The 24,245-nt window shown below is 40.9% G+C and overlaps 1 protein-coding gene and 1 non-coding gene across 2 annotated transcripts in view; one reads left to right on the top strand and one right to left on the bottom strand.

Annotated features, from left to right (window-relative positions):
• The window catches only part of GALNTL6 (polypeptide N-acetylgalactosaminyltransferase like 6), a 1,456,655-nt gene that overhangs the window by 1,153,914 nt on the left and 278,496 nt on the right, over positions 1-24,245 (bottom strand). The window lies entirely within an intron of this gene.
• On the top strand, positions 5,451-5,553 carry LOC138081616 (U6 spliceosomal RNA). Its single transcript, XR_011145063.1, has one exon. It is a non-coding gene; the product is annotated as a U6 spliceosomal RNA (small nuclear RNA).

Genomic DNA, 24,245 nt, shown 5'->3' with positions numbered 1-24,245 from the left:
TTAGTTACTTCTTAAACACTTTTTTTCTCATATTTCTTTCTTTTTGTTTTAATCTCTTCCTGATTTCCAGTCTCTTTTTGATCAAGTAGCCCCCATGTCCCAAATTCAAGTAAGTAACTGTGGAAAATAGTTTGACCTGAAAATACAGTTGTTAAGTCACCTTTTGTTTCAGCCACAAAGCCTCCTTTCTGCAGATTCACAGAATATACCTGGACTGTTCTAGAGTCAGGCTATGCACTTGGTATTTCCACATCCATGAATGCTCCTGGCTGGCAGGCCATGTACCTAGTATCTTCCTTTGTCCCCAGACCACCTTATCTGAGATGCTGGAGAAGCAACCCACTGAGAATATAATCTCCACTCACCCTCTTCTATTACCTTCTTGAGTGAGTATTCAGTTACTCAGTTGTGTCTGACCTTTGTGACCCCACAGACTGTTGACCACCAGGCTCCTCTGCTCATGGGATTCTCCAGGCAAGAATATTGTAGTGAGTTGCCATTTCCTTCTCCAGGGCATTCTCCCAACCCAGGAAACAAACCCCCATCTCCTGCATTGACAGCTGGATTCTTTACCACTGAGCCACCAAGGAAGCCCATTACCCCCTTACCCAGTTGATTTTTCTTCAAAAAGCTTTATGTTACATTATAGATATAAATATAGATACGTATATACATTCCTCTTCCTACCCTTATCCCTACATACAAGAAAAGTTCAGAAAGCAAGTCTGTTTTCTGCTCTTTTCATGTTGTGTTCCAGCACCCAGCACCATACCTGCTACAAAGTAGGCTTTCAATTAATATTTGTGGAATGACTAAATCAGTCAAGGCAAATATCAAATCCCCAGCGAGGGATTCTGTAGGAGAGGTGTCCTAGTTATAGCCCCATTTATGGCTTATGGATCTTGCTGAAGGTACACATTTGTTGGCAGATAATATTGTATGGGGAATTTATGATCAATACATATCTGTACATTGCATATATTTATGATTAATCTGTTAATTCTGGAGAATCTCTTTTATGCTGAATAGTGGCTGAATGAATCTTAGCATCATTATTAACTATAATTTTAAGAATTCTTTTTCCATGCTGATGGAATGTAGCTGATTTTAATCATCTCTCTTGACCTAGATTACAAACTATACTGAAAATATGCATATTCAGGCTATATGCCCAACTATATCAGGGAAAGATTCTCCTCACATTTAAGCATCTTTTTAAGACTCCACCAGGAAAGAATAATTTCTGCACAATCTCTTGAGGGATCCATAAGCCCATCTGTATTTGCTGTGTGAATAAAAACCTGTCTGTGGAAAGCACACCAGACCTGACATTTGTGCAGGAGACAAGCGAGCCTTCATCATCCCCGGCTGGTAATGACAAGTGGGTGGACGGTGGAAGCCAGAGCAGGGATGCACCTGAAAGAATGTTTGTGTAGCTTACTGGAGGATGCTCCTTCCAAAATATCCATGATAGAGAAGAAGTTGATGGATTCCCTGGGGGCTGAGTGGTAAAAAACCCACCTGCAATGCAGGAGATGTTGGTTCAATCCCTGCATCAGGAAGATCCCCAGGAGAAGGAAATGGCAACCCACTCCAGTATTCTTGCCTAGAGAATCCCATGGACAGAGGAGCCTGGCAGGATACAGTCCATGGGGTTGCAAAGAGTTGGACAAAACTGAGCGACCTAAACAACAACAACAACAACATGTTCTACAAGGCATTTGGACACTGATATTGAGAGAGAGGTCTGAGATAACTTTAGAGATTAGGAGGCAGATCATGAGGAAAAGTATTGTGTTTAGAAGTCACTCTAAGCATGGGTGGCTGTGACTGGCACACTAAGCACCGCAGAGAGGAGCTACCCCACATCGGAGGTCAGGGGCAAAAGCTGGGAGGACCCCATGACCGAAGGGCGGCGGCCAAGAGTTGTTACCACACGTCCGAGGCCAGGGGCAGTGGCCTTGAGTGCTAGGCTGCAACAGCACAGGAAAGGCCGAGAGGAGCTACCCTGCGTCGGAGGCCAGGGGTGGCGGCGGGGAGGAGCAACCCCGCGTCCAAGGAGCAGTGGCTACGTGGGCGCAGGAGGGCCTAGTTGAAAGTCAGAAAGGGCAGCGGTGAGGAGATACCCCCCATCCAAGGTAAGGAGCAGTGGCTGCACTTTGCTGGAGCAGCCGTGAAGAGATACCCTACGGCCAAGGTAAGAGAAACCTAAGTAAGACATTAGGTGTTGCAAGAGGGCATCAGAGGACAGACACACTGAAACCAAACTCACAGAAAACTAGTCAATCTAATCACACTAGGACCACAGCCTTGTTTAACTCAATGAAACTAAGCCATGCCCGTGGGACAACCCAAGATGGACGGGTCATGGTGGAGAGGTCTGACAGAATGTGGTCCACTGGAGAAGGGAATGGCAAACCACTTCAGTATTCTTGCCTTGAGGACCCCATGAACAGTATGAAAAGGCAAAATGATAGGATACGGAAAGAGGAACTCCCTAGGTCAGTAGGTGCCCAATATGCTACTGGAGGTCAGCGGAGAAATAACTCCAGAAAGAATGCAGGGATGGAGCCAAAGCAAAAACAATACCCATCTGTGGATGTGACTGGTGATAGAAGCAAGGTCCAGTGCTGTAAAGAGCAATATTGTATAGGAACCTGGAATGCCAGGTCCATGAATCAAGGCAAATTGGAAGTGGTCAAACAAGAGATGGCAAGAGTGAACGTCAACATTCTAGGAATCAGTGAACTAAAATGGACTGGAATAGGTGAATTTAACTCAGATGATCATTATATCTACTACTGCAGGCAGGAATCCCTCAGAAGAAATGGAGTAGCCATTATGGTCAACAAAAGATTCTGAAATGCAGCACTTGGATGCAATCTCAAAAACGCCAGAATGATCTCTGTTTGTCTCCAAGGCAAACCATTCAATATCACAGTTATCCAAGCCTGTGCCCCAACCAGTAACACTGAAGAAGCTGAAGTTGAATGGTTCAATGAAGACCTACGTGAACTTTTAGAACTAACACCCAAAAAAGATGTCCTTTTCATTATAGGGGACTGGAATGCAAAAGTAAGACACCAAGAAACACCTGGAGTAACAGGCAAATTTGGCCTTGGAATGCAGAATGAAGCAGGGCAAAGACTAATAGAGTTTTGCCAAGAAAATGCACTGGCCATAGCAAACACCCTCTTCCAACAACACAAGAGAAGACTCTACACATGGACATCATCAGATGGTCAACACCAGAATCAGGTTGATTATATTCTTTGCAGCCAAAGATGGAGAAGCTCTATACAGTCAACAAAAACAAGACCAGGAGCTGACTGTGGCTCAGATCATGAACTCCTTATTACCAAATTCAGACTCAAATTGAAGAAAGTAGGGAAAACTGCTAGACCATTCAGGTATGACCTAAATCAGATCCCTGATGATTATACAGTAGAAGTGAGGAATAGATTTAAGGGCCTAGATCTGATAGATAGAGTGCCTGATGAACTATGGAATGAGGTTCATGACATTGTACAGGAGACAGAGATCAAGACCATCCCCATGGAAAAGAAATGCAAAAAAGCAAAATGGCTATCTGGGGAGGCCTTACAAATAGCTGTAAAAAGAAGAGAGGTGAAAAACAAAGGAGAAAAGGAAAGATATAAGCATCTGAATGCAGAGTTCCAAAGAATAGCAAGAAGAGAAAAGAAAGCCTTCTTCAGCGATCAATGCATAGAAATAGAGGAAAAGAACACAATGGGAAAAACTAGAAATCTCTTCAAGAAAATTAGAGATACCAAGGGAACATTTCATGCAAAGATGGGCTCGATAAAGAACAGAAATGGTATGGACCTAACAGAAGCAGAAGATTTTAAGAAGAGGTGGCAAAAATATACAGAAGAACTGTACAAAAAAGATCTTCATGACCCAGATAATCACGATGGTGTGATCACTCATCTAGAGCCAGACATTCTGGAATATGAAGTCAAGTGGGCCTTAGAAAACATCACTATGAACACAGCTAGTGGAGGTGATGGAATTCCAGTTGAACTATTTCAAATCCTGAAAGATGATGCTGTGAAAGTGCTGCCCTCAATATGCCAGGAAATTTGGAAAACTCAGCAGTGGCCACAGGACTGGAACAGGTCAGTTTTCATTCCAATCCCAAAGAAAGGCAATGCCAAAGAATGCTCAAACTACCACACAATTGCACTCATCTCACATGCTAGTAAAGTAATGCTCAAAATTCTCCAAGCCAGGCTTCAGTAATACATGAACCGTGAACTTCCTGATGTTCAAGCTGGTTTTAGACAAGGCAGAGGAACCAGAGATCAAATTGCCAACATCCGCTGGATCATGGAAAAAGCAAGAAAGTTCCAGAAAAACATCTATTTCTGCTTTCTTGACTATGCCAAAGCCTTTGACTGTGTGGATAACAATAAACTGTGGAAAATTTTGAAAGAGATGGGAATACCAGACCACCTGACCTGTCTCTTGAGAAATCTGTATGCAGGTCAGGAAGCAACAGTTAGAACTGGACATGAACAACAGACTGGTTCCGAATAGGAAAAGGAGTAGGTCAAGGCTGTATATTGTCACCCTGCTTATTTAACTTAGATGCAGAGTACATCATGAGAAACGCTGGGCTGGAAGAAGCAGAAGCTGGAATCAAGATTTCCCGGAGAAATATCAATAACCTCAGATATGCAGATGATGCCACCCTTATGGCAGAAAGTGAGGAGGAGCTAAAAAGCCTCTTGATGAAAGTGAAAGAGGAGAGTGAAAATGTTGGCTTAAAGCTCAACATTCAGAAAACGAAGATCATGGCATCCGGTCCCATCACTTCATGGCAAATAGATGGGGAAACAGGGGAAACAGTGGAAACACTGTCAGACTTTATGTTTTGGGGCTCCAAAATCACTGCAGATGGTGATTGCAGCCATGAAATTATAAGACGCTTACTTCTGGAAGGAAAGTTATGACCAACCTAGACAGCATATTAAAAAGCAGAGACATTATTTTGCCAACAAAGGTCCATCTAGTCAAGGTGATGATTTTTCCAGTGGTCATGTATGGATGTGAGAGTTGGACTATAAAGAAAGCTGAGTGTTGAAGAATTGATGTTTTTGAACTGTGATGTTGGAGAAGACTCTTGAGAGTCCCTTGGATTGCAGGGAGATCTAACCAGTCCATCCTAAAGGAGATCAGTCCTGGGTGTTCATTGGAAGGACTGATGTTGAAGCTGAAACTCCAATACTTTGGCCACCTGATGCAAAGAGTTGACTCATTGGAAAAGACCCTGATGCTGGGAAAGATTGAGGGCAGGAGGAGAAGGGGATGACAGAGGATGAGATGGTTGGATGGCATCACTGATTCGATGGACATGGGTTTGGGTAGACTCCGCGAGACCTGACGTGTTGCGATTCATGGGGTCACAAAGAGTCTGACACTACTGAGTGACTGAACTGAACTGATACTAAAATTGGAATGATACAGAGAAGATTAGTCTGGCCCTTGCACAAGTATGGCATGTAAATTCACGAAGTGCTCCTTACTATTCAGGATGGGGGGACACATGGGCACCCATGGCTGATTCATGTCGATGTATGGCAAAAAAACACCACAATATTATAAAGTAATTAGTCTCCAGTTAAAATAATTTAATTAATTAAAAAATCTTAAAACAAAATAAACCATAGCATAGGTTTGTTAGAGAGTTTAGCCTTTTATGCAACATTTAAGCAAAAGAAAACCTCCAAAAGTGACCCAGGGTAGTAAGAGGAAAGTGAAATTCTAACAATTAAAAATTACATATCTAATAAAAATACACTTTTGGAGTTTCTGTGAAGATATGTTCGTCTTTTATCAAGAATGAGATGGTTGAATGGCATCACCAACTCAGTGGACTTGAGCTTGAGCAAACTCTGGGAGACAGTGAAGGACAAGGAAGCCTGGTGTGCTACAGTCCACAGGGTCACAAAGAGCAGGACACCACTTAGTGACTTAACAACAAATACATATATCTATATATGTATTTATCTGCACAGGAATAATGAAATGTATTTTGCATTTATAGACTAGTTTCTGTCTTAAGTGTTTAACCAGCTTCATTCCTGAGGTTCATCCATGTTTTACTAATTCAGCTTTGGGATGGTCTTCACTGAGCGTAAAGAAACACCTTTTTTTTTTTTTTTTTTTGAGAATTACCTAAATCTCCTTAGAAGAAAACATACATTTATTTTATTTGGAACTGAGATTTTACAAATTCAGGAACACAGCTCCACACCCAGCAACTTTTTCCAAGACCAAACAGGACTCAAGTTCTCTCACCTGTCCTATTAGGAGTATTCTCCTTCCTCTCAGACTCCTGGGTGCCTAGCCCCTCCCTATTTCCATCAAACACACTCTCTTGTGCTTTTGCATCCTGGGGAAATCACATAACAGAATGACCAGAATATTGACCATGTCAGTGACAGTTATGGCCACTCAGACTACTTCCTGGTGGTCTGACTTTTGCTTAGGGTGTCAAATAAGCATCACAGTAGGAATAAAAATCATACTACATACACAACCTAAATGTAACCTGAAATGTGTCATTTGTAACACATTCATATTTTATTTTTAAAAAATTTAGGGTCATGACTTTTTTTTTTCAGTTCCTGGAAATCATTTTGGTTGTTTTAAATCTCTTTAAAACTCCCCATTTACACTTTAAATTGTTCAGTTTTGTTCTAGCTCTGCTCTCATTTGTGTGTCCATATTCCAAGTGTTCAAGTGATTCAAAATGTAGTTCTTCTCTTTTACGTCACATGTCTGTGTGCTATAGTGTGCTTAGTCACTCAGTCATGTCTGACTCTTTGTGACCCTATGGACTGTAGCCTACCAGGCTCCTCTGTCCATGGGATTCTTCAGGCAAGAATACTGGAGTGGGTTGGTTGCCATTTCCTTCTCTGGGGGATCTCCCGACCCAGGGATCAAACCCACATTTCCTGTGTCTCCTGCACTGCATGCAGATTATTAACCACCGAGCCATTAGGCACCCCCTTAAAGCCATAGGACCCTTCTAAATAGACAGTTATCTTTCTCTGTGTCAGCGAGCGTAATATCCCTTCCACCCATCTGGGCTACCCTGTGCGGTCAAGCACTATGAGTAGATAACCATCATTGGCTGAGAGGAAGCTGGTGTTTTCCTCGGTGACCCACTGTCACTGGAGTTGGAAATTAGGGGCCCTCTACAGGGCAGGTCCCAAACGGTCTCTGTTTCTGGAAGCCAGCAGAAGAAGTGAGTCTCCTCCACACCTGCCCCTCCTGTTCATCTTGAACCAAGGGGACAACCAGCTTCCCACACTAAGTGAGCTGGAGCACTGTCCCCTCTTGGCACAGGATCCTGTCTCCATGGACAACTGGTCTCCCTTCACAGCAACCCATAAATCTGTTCACCTGCACACATTTTCCTAGATGGAGCCACCTCTTTTCAAGACTCAGATTCTTGATCCTTTCTTAATTGTGAGAAAGATGCACCTCCTCTAGGAGGATTCTGCTGTAGCAGAAGTTTGTACATATTTCAATGAAAGATTGTTCAGTCTGGTGGCTGAGACATGAAAATCATGGATTAGAAAGGACAAAGAACCAGAAACAAATGCTCAACACCATCTTCTAAATGTCCTGTTTTCCAAACTTAGAAACTTGAAAGAAATCTGAAAGGAGGGAGAAATACGAGATTTCCATGGAATCATTAAACAATAATAATGCAACTACTTGATCCAAGAAATAATAAGTGACTTCAAATAAACAGGATGACAACGAGATAGCACTAATTATGGGAAAAGAAGTAAAGCTCTTGCTATTGGTAAACTATATAAAACAACCTTGAAGAAGAAACCAGAAAAGGGGGTTAGGATGAATAATATTAGATAAAACATATGTGCACATGCCCATTCATCCATTCATGCATGCATACACACACACAGACACACACATTACACATACACACACACATACTCCACCGAACAATATCCATGTATAAGAAAGAAAAAAAAAAACCTGAAAATAAAATACAACCAAGATAACTGCAAAACTTCACTGAAATAAATAAAAGAAAACTGAACAAAAGAATACAAATATTCGGTAGCTGGATGGGAAATCAATTCTTCTCAAAATTGATCTATGTATTTAATTCAATCTCAATAAATTATTCAACATTACTTTATATTTAGAAGGCATGGGTGTTAAGGTGTGAGTAAAAAAACCAATTTTTTTAAAGAGATGTGAAAGTGTTAGCTGCTCAGTCGTGTCCGACTCTTTGCAACCCCATGGACTGTAGCCCACCAAGCTCCTCTGTTCATGGGATACTTCAGGCAACAATACTGGAGTGGGTTGCCATTCCCTTATCCAAGGGATCTTCCTGACCCAGGGACCGAACCTGAGTCTCCTGCATTGCAGTCAGGTTCTTTACCATCTGAGCCACAAGGGAAGTATTTAGAGAAAATATATAAGGTCAGATATTATAACAAGGAGTACTACCACATTAATGAAATCAGGTTGGTACTAACGCTGGACTAAAAACTTAAATGGGAAAAAAGTTACTTGAGAAAGGAGCAGTGTCCATATATGCGTGTGGTACCCACATAATGTGAGATCTAACACAGATCCTCAATCAGTGGAAGGATTTTGGCACAAAGAGCTCAATTCACATTTTCATCTCATGCCATTCTAGGTGGAGAAAAGTTGATTAAGAATACAATTAATGATACAATTAATATTTTAAAGTTAGTAAAGTAATAGAAGTTAGACAAAAGTTTGCCTGGTTTTTCAAATTAAATATTTTTAAAAAACAAGTGCTGAAAGAAAAATTATAAAGAAGAAAAATTTCACTTTAATTATTTTCACTGAAAAATCATAAAACTAAAATGCTATCAACTTGGGAGAAAACTTGCAACAAGGCAAAAATCATAATATAATCAACATAATATAGTATTATAATTATTTTTTTTGCATGTTGATAAGAAAAACACAGAAATAGTAAATCAAGTAAAGTATTTTAACAAACAAATCACTGAAGATAAAATATGTCAAAAAATGTGTTGAAACTGTTTATTTATAATCTGACAACTATGCTTTAAAAAAAAAACTTCTATAACTTGTTTTGCTTGCTTAATTAGTATAGCTTTTAAAAACTGACAATATTTAGTTTCAGCGGTGTTACAAGTTGCTATGGGAAATGAATATTGATATAAACTTTTTTGGAAAATATTTTGTAATATATTGGGCCTTAAGTATGTTCATAAACTCTGATCTGAATACTTAGACTACCCATATGTACTCTAAGAAATGATCTACAATTGGGAAACATGTATTTATGGCAAGATTTCAATAGGAAGTATTTACAGCAGTAAAAATAGGTAAGAGCATAAATAGTTAACAAATTTAATATTGTAACTGATTATGATTCTTGCATATATGGAGTACCCTACAACTATTTAAATAATATATGCAAGGCTTTTCCAGAAAAGAAAATTATGCTTTTGGCAAACGGTAAATGAATTTTGCATAATTCAATATAGTACATAAAATATAAGTTCAAGTATATAAACAACAGAAGGAGAAAAATATTGTGAAAATGACTAAGGTTCACACTGTCTGCCTTTGAATGGAAGGATTTTAAGTTAATCTTTTTATCAATGAAAGTTGTTTGTTTTTTTTAATTTATTTTGTTTATAGTCATCTTAACTTGGCAAAGTGTCCGGTGGACTGAGAGTTGTATTTCCCCAATATTCCATTAGGGAATACACTCTTGGTTGCTATGTATTTAATTGCAATATATAGAGACATTACTTTGCCGACTAAGGTCCGTCTAGTCAAGGCTATGGTTTTTCCTGTGGTTATGTATGGATGCGAGAGTTGGACTGTGAAGAAGGCTGAGCCCCGAAGAATTGATGCTTTTGAACTGTGGTGTTGGAGAAGACTCTTGAGAGTCCCTTGGACTGCAAGGAGATCCAACCAGTCCATTCTGAAGGAGATCAGCCCTGGGATTTCTTTGGAAGCAATGATGCTAAAGCTGAAGCTCCAGTACTTTGGCCACCTCATGCGAAGAGTTGACTCACTGGAAAAGACTCTGATGCTGGGAGGGATTGGGGGTAGGAGGAGAAGGGGACGACAGAGGATGAGATGGCTGGATGGCATCACTGACTCGAAGGATGTGAGTCTGAGTGAACTCCGGGAGTTGGTGATGGACAAGGAGGCCTGGCGTGCTGCGATTCAAGGGGCCGCAAAGGGTCGGACATGACTGAGTGACTGAACTGAACTGAACTGAACTGAACTGAACACCTTTTTTTGTTAGAGTCATTGGTGCGTTGAAGCACACTGCACATATTTTCCCCAAGCTGATTACCTCAGGATGGATGAGAATTCCATTTCAGATTCTCTTATGTTAAATCTACATCTCTGGGTCCGTCTGGAGAGCCGGCAGACCCCAGTCACTTAGAAGCTGTCTGTCTTCAGCTGGTGAGCAGTATGACTATGTCTACCCTCGGGAGGCGGGGGATCGTGGCGGGGGGGGGGTGCTATCCAGTGATACCTGCCCTAGAAGAGTGAGGGAGAGGCAGTTCAGGAGAAGCACCTTGTCCCATTCGCCATGTCTAGTTGACTCTATGGACTCAGAGTTTGCTCCATAGACCTGCCCATCTTGGACTTGGGGCTGTGTTGGAAGAGAAATGTTGCAGCTGATTTCTAGTACAAACCAGTCTGCAATGGTGAGGTTTTTCAGATATCTGACAAGCTATTTCAAAACTTTATTTTTCCCTGCTATCTTTTCTTGTTCAGAAGCTTCAGTTACCTCAGGAACATTCTTGGAATCTAGAAAGATGGCACTGATGAATCAATTTTCAGGCAGCAGTGGAGATGCAGACATACAGAACAGACTTGTGGACACAGTTGGGGAAGGAGAGGGGGAGACGAATGGAGAGCGTGGCACTGAAACATATGCATCACCACATGTGAAATAGAGAGCCAGTGGGCATTTGCTGTATGGTGCAGGGAGCTCAGACCTAGTGCTGTGTGATAACCTAGAGAGGTGGGATGGTGGCAGGTGGGAGGTGGGAGGTGGGAGAGAGGTTCAAGAGGGAGGAAACATATGTATGCCTATGGCTGGTTCATGGTGATGTATGGCAGAAACCAACAGAATATTATAAAGCAATTATTCTCCAATTTAAAAAAAAAAACTCAAAGTGGAAAAAAAGAACATTCTTGGGGAGAGGGGTAAGCAACAGTGATGTCTTAGGACAGCTGTCAGTTCTAGAGTATAATATTCCTTCAGCAGGACCAAAGGTCCACCCTCCTCTGAATAGACCCTGCTGGAAACAGTCCTTCTTCTCCATTCTCCCCATGCCTGTAGCTTAGAGTGGACGGGGTTTGCCCTGAGAGCAGGTAGAAGGAAAGCAGGGACCGTTTTCTCCTCATATTTTTTGTTTTCCAGAGAGGCCCATAAGAGGGGTTATGGATCGCTGATCCAGTAGATAAGAAAGGGATATTTTGTTTTCCGTTTGGATGGAGGTCCAGGATAACATAGTTGGTAGAGAAAATGCCTGCAATGCAGGATACCTGTTCCATTCCCAGGTCAGGAAGATCTGCTGGAGAAGGGATAGGCTACCCACTCCAGTATTCTTGGGCTTCCACTGTGGCTCAGTTGGTAAATAATCCGCCTGCAATGTGGGAGACCTGGGTTCCATCCCTGGGTTGGGAAGATCCCCTGGAGAAGGGAAAGGCTACTCTCTCCAGTATTCTGGCCTGGAGAATTCCATGGACTGTATAGTCCATGGGGTACTAAAGAGTTAGACATGATTGAGCAACTTTCACTCACTCATTCCATGCCTATAGTTCCAATTATCTAGACCCACTGGAGGAATGGGTTTCTGGAGGAATAGGGAGGAATAACTTCCCTGGTGACTCCTGCAGTAAAGTGTCTCCCTGCAATGTGTGAGACCTGGGTTCGATCTCTGGGTTGGGAAGATCCCCTGGAGAAGGAAATGGCAACCCACTCCAGTACTCTTGCCTGGACAGTTCCATGAACGGAGGAGCCTGGTAGGCTACAGTCCATGGGATCGCAAAGAGTTGAACAGACTGAGCTACTTCACTTACTTACTTATAGCAGGAAAGATGACAAGCAGGTCTTGGCATTCCCTTGAAAGCGAAAGTGTTAGTCATTCCATCGTGTCCGACTCTTTTGTGACTTCATGGACTGTAGCCTGCCAGGTTCTTCTGTCCATGGGATTTCTCAGGCAAGAATACTGGAGTGGGTTGTCATTCCCTTCTCCAGAGAATTTTCCCAATCCAGGAATCAAACCCCTGTCTCCTGCATTGCAGGCAGATTCTTTCCTGTCTGCCACCAGGGAAGACCGGGAATTCCCTTGGTCCCTGTTATAAAGCCAAATTAATTCTGTAAGAGTTTGTTATATGTCCTTTTCAACTAGGAGTTGAAAGAATTCATTCTTCTATGAATGCTGAAGAGTACAATGCCCTATGGTATAATGTTTGAAGCCAATAACAGAAGTAAGAAGGGCCTTGGATCATTAAAAGAAAGAAAAATGGAAGGAAGGGAGGAAGGAAGTTAGACTACTTGCTTTAAAATTCAGACCAATATGAATATATCACAAATTATTATTTTAGTTTCTTTTTTTTTTTTTTACCATTTTATCTGGTTAATTTTGCATGTTTAATTTATCTAAAACAAATAGGTAAAAAGTAGAAAGTGCCACTTAAATTGCCTTTCTTTAAACATAAACTCTTTATTCCTTTGTTTAAAATTCTATTATAAAAACAGGTGTTTAATTAGAATTATTCTAATCTCTTAAGTTATTGCAATATACTGAAGTTACCAGCATCAAATATTAACTATGCTCTACATGGAAAATATCAAATATATTTGTCAGATTTATCATGAAGTAGCTCTAAGTATGTTACATGCTAGCAATAGAAGGAAAATTTTTACTAAACTCAGGAAGTCAAACTTTAAATATTTATAAAAATATATGATTTATTTTTCCTCAGCTTTTACAATAGCCTTACAATAACTTTATTATTAATTTGGATTTTTTGTATAGAGGTACCTATTTTTTATATAGACATACATTTATTTCTAAATCTCATTCTTTGTGATCGCATTCACTTTTATTTGGCTCATGGATACATTTTATTTACTTTGAAAGAACTTCAAAGGTAAAACTGAAAGAAAATATTGACTCTGTTCTAGGGTATCTATTGCCATGGAAAATGACCTTTGCATGTGCTTGAGCTCAGGGACACACACACACACACACAGAGTCCATTAGTTTACTCTGGCTGAAGCACCTGGCATGTTTCATCAGCAGCCACAGAATTCTCTCCATATTGTTAAGGGAGGGGCTGTTTCTATATTAATACAATGTTTGGCTGGCAGTGGGGTAAACGCAGAGGGCCTTGGAGGTCCCTTGTGTCAAGAACACACATCTCTGTCTTTTTCTGCCGTGGCCTAGAAAAGACTTTCTTCTAGGTAGAGCTCAGCACTGCCCACACCACAGGCACTGGAGGGAGCAGCTTTCAAGAGGAAGGCTGCCTCCAGACTGGACTTAATCCTTTCATCTTGGGCCCATGCCCACATGTCTGATGTCTGTGTATTTGACTAAAGTGACTCCTGGTAGCTGGTCTGCTGGTTCCCTGTATTAATGTTTTAAAATGCACCCTATTTGGTTTCTGAAAGGTCTTCCCACAGCTTTTCACATAAAACAGGGTTTGGAAAATGTCAAATGCCTATCATGAAGATTTGGTTTCGAGATTGAAATTCTAGGTGTGAATGTATTTAGGCTGGTCATGAAAATTGTAGGCTTGAGTTCATTATCTTCAAAAGTAGCTTGACTTTACCTTTTATTTTTTCATCCTATTCACGTTTCCTTGCATCGAGAATCATGAGTCTCAAATTTCCTTTAAGAAATGCTATGAGGCTCTTTCCACTGTTTATTCTGGTACCCCATTCCCCTCTCTGAGTATTCTGGCAGTAGCAATAACTTGATACTTGCTTTGTTTTTAACGGAAAGGGTAGGTATAGCTTGGGCTTCCCAGGTGGCACTAGTGATAAAGAGCCCGCCTGCCAATGCAGGAGACACAAGAGAGGCAGGTTCAATCCCTGGGTCGGGAAGATCCCCTGGAAGAGAACATGGCAACACACTCCAGTATTCTTGCCTGGAGAATCCCATGGACAGAGGAGCCTGGCAGGCTACAGTCCACAGGGTCACAAAGAGTGGGACATTACTGAAGTGACTTAGCATCCATGCAGGTATAGCCTGGATTATTAACAAAGTGACACACGACTTTGAGTATGTAAAGTGTGTGTGTGTGTGTGTGTGTGTGTGTGTGTGTGTGTGTGTGTGTGTGTGTTTTAGCAGAGACAACTGCATGGTAAAACATTTTGAAAAAAAAAAAAAAAAAAGATTTTCTGAAAACACTAAGTTTGCTTTTAAACATGAAGGGATAAAGAGCTACAAGAAGCCCACAGAACAGATTCTAAACCCAAGGTGCAGAAGAACTCTCTTGCCTCTCCCAAGTAAAAGTGACCACAGAGACGATGGCAGAGTTTGAGATCCTGCTGTCTTAACCCTTCAGCAAGCCCGCCTAGGGACAGCCATCCTTTGTCATCCCACCATCACTGCTGCTGTGTGCTTTTTGTGGGGCATCTGGAAAAACCAGCTTACCACTGTGAGTTTTTCCTCCTGGCACTAGCCCCTCAGGTCGACTAGCTCTCTCTCTGAGCTTCTGCTTCCCACTGGCTGGTAAGCAGGTTGGGGTGGACAGCATATGTGAAACACTGGGCTCCTATCAGGCATGTTAAGATGTTCATTAGTATTTAAGGATGTGCTCAATGCCCATCTATAAAGAAGTTCAGTGTCTCCTGAGCTCTTTCCAAAGAAGTGAGGCATGTGTCCTATATTCTGTCCAGTTAGGGGCTCTAACCAAACTAAGCAATACAAAAACCTGCAATATTGGCTCAATCTCCATGCCTGGGACCTCAGGTCAGAGTTAGGGGCCACTGAAGTAGTTCTTCTCAAACCATACATGATCTCTCAGTTTTTGTTTGTTTTCTGAACTCCAAGCTGATACAGATAGATGTGCTTATAAAGTAAAAATGAGATATTAGTGATATAAAATAAAAAGCTGTTTACATCTCATGGATGCTTGCAGAAGAGTCAGGTCACCATAGTAACCTATGCTACAAGGTTGGTAGGGGAGATGCTGGCAGTGTGTGCCCAAACATCCTGGAGTTCCACAGAGCCTGAGATGCTGACTTCTGCTTTCACCCTTTGCCCAAGGTCTTTTTCTGCTCCATCACCTCCTGAGGTGTCAGAGAATGGAAGCTGCCTTTGCCTTTGCCAGGTAATCTCAACACAAGGTCGATGATAGTCAATGCATTGTAAACCCTCCCTGCCTTACAACCAGGAGAAAACATCTCAGGTAGACCGCTACAAATCCCCAGAGTTGCCCCTCTTGCACTGTTGGTGGGAATGAAAATTGGTGCAGCTACTATGGATAACTGTATGGAGTTTTCTTAAAAAACTAAAAATAGAGGTTTTATACCATGTAATCCAGGAATCTCACTCCTGGGCATGTATCCAGACAAAACTATAACTGGAAAAAATATACACACCCCAATGTTCATAGCAGCACTATTCATAATAGCCAAGATATGGGAGCAACCTAGACATCCATCAACAGATGAATGGATAAAGAAGATGTGGTGCATATAAATGAAATATTTCTCAGTCACTAAGTCATATCTGACTCTTTGCAACCCCATGGACTGCAGCACGCCAGGATTCCCTGTCCCTCACTATCTCCTCGAGTTTGCTCAAAGTCATGTCCATTGAATTGGTGATGTCGTTCAACCATCTCAACCTCTGTTTCCCCCTTCTGCCCCTGCCCTCAATCTCTGCCAGCATCAGGGTACTTTCTACTGAGTCAGCTCGTCACATCATGTGGCCAAAGTATTTTACTCAACCATAAAAAAGAATGAAAGAGTGCCATTACAGCAACATGGATGAACCTCAAGATTATCATAAGTTCAGTAATTAAGAAAAAGAAAGGCAAACACCATATGATATCACTTATATGAGGAATCTAAAATATGACACAAATGAACTTATCTACAAAACCAAAACAGACTCACAGACACAGAGGACAGACTTGCGGCTGTCAAGACAGGAAGGCATGAAGAGAAAAGGGCTGGGAGCTGCGGTTAGCGCATGAAGGTATCATATGCAGGGTGGATAAACAACAGGTTCCTACTATATAGCACAGGGAACTATATTCAATATCCTGTAATAAATGATAATGGAAAAGAATATGAAAAAGAATCTCTGTATATGCATAAACAAATTACTTTGCTGTACACCAGAAACTAATACAGCATTTTAAATCAACTGTATATTGACTTAAGAAAAAAAAAAAAAAAGCTGAAACAAATGCCCAGGTTTCCTCAAGCAGAAATAAACTCATGGCAAGTGTCAGTGGCCTGGCTTAATACTCTTGTTTTCTACTTGTGGCCTTACTTTTTCATGGTTCTCCTGCTATTACCTGGGTTCCTTTTCCAGAAAAAGTATTCATGTTTGTAGCCTCCCCTCAGGGACTGATGCTCAGGAAACAAAACCTAAGATAACAATGCTAAATGTCAGCCTTTCATGGAGAGGCATAAAGGTAAGAATGGAGAGAAATCTACATTTGACTGAGAACTGACCCAATAGAGCCTGCATTTTTAATTGAAAATATCTTCTATGTTGATGTAAAATATTATATTTCTCTACTGTTGAAAGGAAAGGTGGTTTTGAGAAGTTGAGAAAAATAAAATCCCATCTTTCCATCCATGAGTTGCAATGCTATGGAATACTTCTGTAGACCATTCTAAGGTTGTATGGTCTGTTACTGATAAATTAAGCTTCATATTTAATAATTTAATACGAATATACAAGAGAGACAAATGAAAAAGAAAATGGGAAGGAACTGACAACTGCCTTTAGTATCACAGACAAAGGATAGTCTGGTAGCACAAGGGCAGGGCCTTCGTGGAGGTAAGAAATGGGAAAACTTCCCTTCTCTTTTGCTCTTTGCTTGCTTGTCTCCCTGCTATACAGTGTATGAAGAGAAAGAATTCAACAAAGGGGAAAAAGTTAACTGAACATTTTATGAATCCTTTGTTAAAAAGGATACAATAAAATCTGGTTTTGCAAAGCCCCAGTATTTTAAAATCAAATTTGGCCCCAAAAGAAATACATAGTGTATGGTTATGCATATATGTCAAAATCACCCAAAAGTACTTTAGCGTTTACAGAAAGGTAGAAAAGATGAGCTCCAAAATAATCACTGCAAAGCCAACGATGCCTTTTTTTTGTCCACAAGGAACACTCCCATCTCTTTAAGATAAAATTATGCTACTGCCAGAGCGGGTACCATGTCAGTGGAAACAACTCTATCAGGCTTCCTAATATAAACGATAATTCTAGGCTTTATAGCTTGGCTCTTTCAAAGTAAAGTATGTTGGGCAGAGACTAAGCATACAAATTGCCAGCCAAAATACATTAAATCTGGTCGAGCTGTCCTTTTTTGGAGAATGCAAATTGGAGCTTTCTATTCTGCATGCTGTCAGTGCTTGGCATGGACCTGCGAAAATGCCTTCTGGAATTGTGACCAAAAAAAAAAAAAAAAAAAAAGTTTTAAGTGGCAAATTTGGAAACAGATTGGTTATTATTTCAGAATGTGCACATTATAAGTAGGTACCCTTAGGAAGGATTTTTAGTTCATGAAAGAATATTTTATTTACCACCACATGATACATATAACACATGGATTCCAGCCTTATGGGAAGAGGTCTTTTGAGGGGGGTTTTCTAATGAGAGCATATGAAGGAATCACTGACTCATGATTGCTATCTCCTGGAGTGACTGAGGGGAAATGACTTATTTACCAGATGGCTCTTTTACCTGAACCAAGTGGGACCCTGGGAGCCTCCTGGGCATGGAAGCCTTTCTATGTCCCCTGTCTCTTTCTTACTTTCTTTCTTTATATGAATTTACTTTTTCAGTAATTTTTATTGGAGCATTGTTGCTTTACAGTGCTGTATTAGTTTCTGCTGTAAAGCAAAGTGAATCAGTCTCATGCATATATATATATATTTATTTATATCATGCATATATCATATATATGCATAAGACTGTATGAGTCTCATGCATATATATATGTGTATATATATGTGTGTATATATATGTATGAGACTGATTCACTTTGCTTTACAGCAAAAACTAATAAACTCTATGTATATATATATATAAATGTATGTGTGTATTTGTATGTATATATCTCCTCTTTTAAAATTTCCTTCCCATTTAGGTCACCACAGAGCAGAGTAGAGTTCCCTGTGCTATGTAGTAGAATCTCATTTGTTATCTATTTTCTACATAGGAGTGTATGTATGTCAATCTCAGTCTCCCAATGCATCCACCCCCTCCCTCCTCGGTATCCATATATCCATTCTCTAAGTCTGCGTCTCTTTCTGTTTTGCAAATAAGTTCATCTGTATCATTTTTCTAGATTTCACACATAAGCGATACTATATGATATTTGTTTTTCTCTTTCTGACTTACTTCTCTCTCCAGAAATCTCACTACTGGGCAAATATATTTCAAAAACATACATGAATCCCAGTGCTTGTTTTCCTTCAGAGATCCAGGAATAGAATAAACAACTCACACTGAAAGAGTTCTGAACCTGTTACCAAATTTATGTTGTGTCTTCGGTTTTCTTATACCTACAAATCCTTTTTCAAAGGCTCGCAGAAGCCGATCGCCTCCTTTTTCTTTTGCACTGTAGCATCCTGATGGAAGGGCTTCCCAGGTGGCTTGGTGGTAAACAATCCACCTGCCAAGGCAGGAGACAGATGTAGGAGACTTAGGTTCGATCCCTAGGCTGAGAAGATCTCCTGGAAAAGGAAATGGCAACCCACTCCACTATTCTTGCCTGGAAAATTCCATAAACAAAGGAGCCTGGTGGGCTACAGTCCATGGGGTCACAAAGAACTGGACACGATTTAGGAGCTGAGCACACATGCACATAACATGATGGGATATTAAAGTAACTGGAGTAACATGATGGGATATTAAAGTAACAGGATGTTATTCAAACGCAGTGGTCAATGGGGCCAAGTACAATGGCCAATTGTTAACTCAGATTCTTCAGAACTACATTAAGACTTGTGGGTCACTCATCCTTCCACAATATTTACTGAGTTTCTTTTGTGTGCCAGGCCCTGTGGAAATAAGAGAAAGACTAACAAGGTCCCTGCCTTTGTGGATTGGAGAAGGCAATGGCAACCCACTCCAGTACTCTTCCCTGCAAAATCCCATGGACGGAGGAGCCCAGTAGGCTGTGGTCCATGGGGTCGCTAAGAGACGGACACAACTGAGCAACTTCACTTTCACTTTTCACTTTCATGCATTGGAGAAGGAAATGGCAACCCACTCCAGTATTCTTGCCTGGAGAATCCCAGGGATGGGGAAGCCTGGTGGGCTGCTGTCTATGGGGTCACACAGAGTCAGACACAACTGAAGTGACTTAGCAACAGCAGCAGCCTTTGTGGAGCTGATGTAAGGAGTATACAATTTAATTAGTAACACTCCTGTTGTGTTGTCAGACACTTCAGAGACCCAAAGAACAATTTTGGAGAATACAAATTGGTAAACTCAAGTGGAAAAATGTTTTGCTCATCCTTGCCTCACTTTAAAATGTTATTTTAATGGAACATATATGTAATGTAATTTAGAAAAATAAACATTTCACCTGTTTTTATACAATTTATTAACTGTAGAAAAATGTTTTTCTAAGTTAACTATGGGTCCTTCATGGGTTGGTTTTTGTTGATGAGCATAATTCCTCCAATAAAAAATTACCTTTACTTTGTCCTTCTGTTAACATCGTTATTTGGGAACTTCATGATAAATCTGCTTTTCCGCTAGCTAATAATGATGTCAGCAGCTAAAGATCAATAAACATGGAAAGTAATGACCTCTAACAATTTACTTTTATTAGATCTGCAGAGAGTTTTGATATCATTCACACTACAACTCAGTCTCCAATTTTATTTTATTTCACTTTTTCTAACATTACCTTGTTTTTTCTCAGGTAGAAAAGAAAGAGGAAAGTGAGGCAAATTTCAGGCAATGCATCATTTTGACACATCTGTTTTTGGTCAGTGGCGTGCAGTGTGCTACTTCTGATATAATAAATGTTTACAGTGCTTCTGGTTTAATGAATGCCCTGGGCCCTGGGACTTCTCTGTGTATTTCCTTGGCATATTTCTTGAGTGAGAAAGAGATGGTGTTGTCTGTTTAAACTAATAGAAAGGAAAGCTGAATGGAAGAATTAGATTGAGGAGCAGTTTCCTGAATACATCTCTCCCAGAAAATCGATACCGAACCACAGGGAGCCTGGCCATGCAGGATGGCAGCGTTGGAGTCCATCAATTAATGCAGAAGAAGAGAGCAGGAGAATTTGAAGGCAAAGAGTTTTTATTTGGAGTTAGTTATGGTCACTGCATCAATAACCAGTATTTTTCTTTTAGTTTGTGAGAACCAAATAAGCATTTCCTCAAAGAGAATCTGATAACATAGCATCTTATCCTCTACAGACCCTATGAAAAGGGCTCAGAGAAATGGCAAGATTGGCAAAATAAATGTATAGCAAAAAAAAAAAAAAAGAGGATGAGCATTAACCAACCAGAGTGACATTCTATTTTTTTTTTAAGAACTTTAAAAAATGAACTGTGAATCTAGAGAGTGTCTCTCTCTCTGGCTAATTCCATTGTGAGGAGACTATAGGTACACTTTTCTCTGAAACTTTCTTCCATGTTCTGTGTGCACTTAGGAAGGCTGTGATCTCTTGAGACAGATGGCATGCCTGGGTCCTGAGTTCCACATAAGTGTTCCTCCCTTATTTTAATATTCATGAGCAGTGAAAGTAGGAGTTTTCTGTTGACACACAAAGCAAACACAGCGGTGAAATCTGAGTGAAAAGACCGTGGATGCAGACAAGCCTGCAAACCACTGACCCCCTACCATCTTCCAGGCTGAATCCCCACACAGCCAGCACTTGCTGCTGTGGTTGTTCAGTGACTGAGTCGTGTCCAACTCTTTGTGACCCCAGGGACTGCAGCACAACAGGCTTTCCTGTCCTTTACTATGTCCAGGAGTTTGCTCAAACTCATGTTCATTGAGTGAGTGATGCCATCCAACCATCTCATTCTCTACCACCGCTTTTTCTTCCTACCTTCAATTTTTCCCAGTATCAAGGTCTTTCCCAGTGAGTCGGCTTTTTGCATCAGGTGGCCAAAATATTGGAGCCTCGGCTTCACACTGGTCCTTCCAATGAACATTCAGGATTGATTTCCTCTAGGGTTGACGAACTTGATCTCCTTGCAGTCCAAGGGACTCTCAGGAGTCTTCTCCAGGATCGCAATTTGAAAGCATCAATTCTTCAGTGCTCAGCCTTTTCTATGAAATGTATAGCATCTCACAAAAACCAGTAACTAATTCTCCATAAACATTCTGAACAATCTGTATGTGTCTCATAGATGGGAGAACACTTTCTCAAGTCAAAATTGTACCTTAAACCAAAAGTACATTTCATCATTAAAATGAAGAGTCTTTCTTATTACACAAGATAAGGACATCACTAGACCATCCAGGTATGACCTAAATAAAATACCTTATGATTATACAGTGGAAGTGAGAAATGGATTTAAAGCACTAGATCTGATAGATAGAGTGCTGGATGAACTATGGACGGACGTTCATGACACTATACAGGAGACAGGGATCAAGACCATCTCCGTGAAAAAGAAATGCAAAAAAGACCAAAATGGCTGTCTGGGGAGGCCTTACAAATAGCTGTGAAAAGAAGAGAAGCAAAAAGCAAAGGAGAAAAGGAAAGATATAAGCATCTGAATGCAGAGTTCCAGAGAATAGCAAGGAGAGATAAGAAAGCCTTCTTCAGTGATCAATGCAAAGAAATAGAGGAAAACAACAGAATGGGAAAGAATAGAGATCTCTTCAAGAAAATTAGAGATACCAAAGGAAAATTTCATGCAAAGATGGGCTCGAATAAGGACAGAAATGGTATGGACCTAACAGAAGCAGAAGATATTAAGAAGAGGCAGCAAGAATACACAGAACTGTTCAAAAAAGATCTTCATGACCAAGATAATCACAATGGTATGATCACTCACCTAGAGCCAGACATCCTGGAATGTGAAGTCAAGTGGGCTTTAGAAAGCATCACTATTAACAAAGCTAGTGGAGGTGATGGAATTCCAGTTGAGCTATTTCAAATCCTGAAAGATGATGCTGTGAAAGTGCTGCCCTCAATATGCCAGCAAATTTGGAAAACTCAGCAATGGCCACAGGACTGGAAAAGGTCAGTTATCAATCCCAAAGAAAGACAATGCCAAAGAATGCTCAAACTACCGCACAATTGCACTCATCTCACATACTAGTAAAGTAATGCTCAAAACTCTCCAATCCAGGCTTCAGCAATACGTGAACTGTGAACTTCCAGATGTTAAAACTGGTTTTAGACAAGGCAGAGGAACCAGAGATCAAATTGCCAACATCCGCTGGATCATGGAAAAAGCAAGAGAGTTCCAGAAAAACATCTATTTCTGCTTTATTGACTATGCCAAAGCCTTTGACTGTGTGGATCACAATAAACTGTGAAAAATTCTGAAAGAGATGGGAATACCAGACCACCCGACCTGCCTCTTGAGAAACCTGTATGCAGGTTAGGAAGCAACAGTTAGAACAGAACATGGAACAACAGACTGCTTCCAAATAGGAAAAGGAGTATGTCAAAGCTGTATATTGTCACCCTGCTTATTTAACTTATATGCAGAGTACATCGTGAGAAATGCTGGGCTGGAAGAAGCACAAGCTGGAATCAAGATTGCCAGGGGAAATATCAATCACCTCAGATATGCAGATGACACCACCGTTATAGTAGAAAGTGAAGAGGAACTAAAAAGCCACTTGATGGAAGTGAAAGAGGAGAGTGAAAAAGTTGGCTTAAAGCTCAACATTCAGAAAATGAAGATCATGGCATCTGGTCCCATCACTTCATCAGAAATTCATGGGGAAACAGTGGAAACAGTGGCAGACCTTATTTTTCCAAAATCAATCACTGCAGATGGTGATTGAAGCCATGAAATTAAAACACGCTTACTCCTTAGAAGTAAAGTTATGACCAATCTAGATAGCATATTCAGAAGCAGAGACTTTACTTTGCCAACAGAGGTCCATCTGGTCAAGGCTATGATTTTTCAAGTGGTCATGTATGGATGTGAGAGTTGGACTGTGAAGAAAGCTGAGTGCTGAAGAATTGATGCTTTTGAACTGTGGTGTTGGAGAAAACTTTCAAGAGTCCCTTGGACTGCAAGGTGATCCAACCACTCCATTCTAAAGGAGATCAGTCCTAGGTGTTCATTGGAAGGACTGATTCTGAAGCTGAAACTCCAATACTTTGGCCACCTTGTAAGAAGAGTTGACTTATTAGAAAAGACTCTGATGCTGGGAGGGATTGGAGGCAGGAGGAGAAGGGGACAACAGAGGATGAGATGGCTGGATGGCATCATCTACTTGATGGACATGAATTTGAGTAAACTCCAGGAGTTGGTGATGGACAGAGAGGCCTGGTGTGCTGCGATTCATGGGGTCGCAGAGTCGGACACGACTGAGCGACTGAACTGAACTGACTGAAGGACATCACATTAAAGCCAAAACTATGTATTCTTTCAGAGAAGGCAATGGCACCCCACTCCAGTACTCTTGCCTGGAAAATTCCATGGACGGAGGAACCGGGTTGGCTGCAGTCCATGGGGTCGCTAAGATTCGGACACGACTGAGCAACTTCACTTTCACTTTTCACTTTCATGCATTGGAGAAGGAAATGGCAACCCACTCCAGTGTTCTTGCCTGGAGAATCCCAGGGACGGGGGAGCCTGGTAGGCTGCTATCTATGGGGTCGCACAGAGTCGGACACGACTTAGCAACAGCAGCAGTAGCAGCAAGTATTCTTTGCAAAATGTTCTGGGAAATTCAAACATTGCCTAATCCTTCTTTGCTGAAACAGTTTTTCAGAATTTCAGGACCTCAAGCTGGTAAAATATTTTGTAATCAACTGTAAGTATTTGTTTA

Source organism: Capricornis sumatraensis, chromosome 6 (genome assembly GCF_032405125.1).
Source record: "Capricornis sumatraensis isolate serow.1 chromosome 6, serow.2, whole genome shotgun sequence".
Lineage (NCBI taxonomy): Eukaryota > Metazoa > Chordata > Mammalia > Artiodactyla > Bovidae > Capricornis > Capricornis sumatraensis.
Note: the sequence above shows the minus strand (reverse complement) of the source record. Positions and strands in the feature narration are given on the sequence as shown.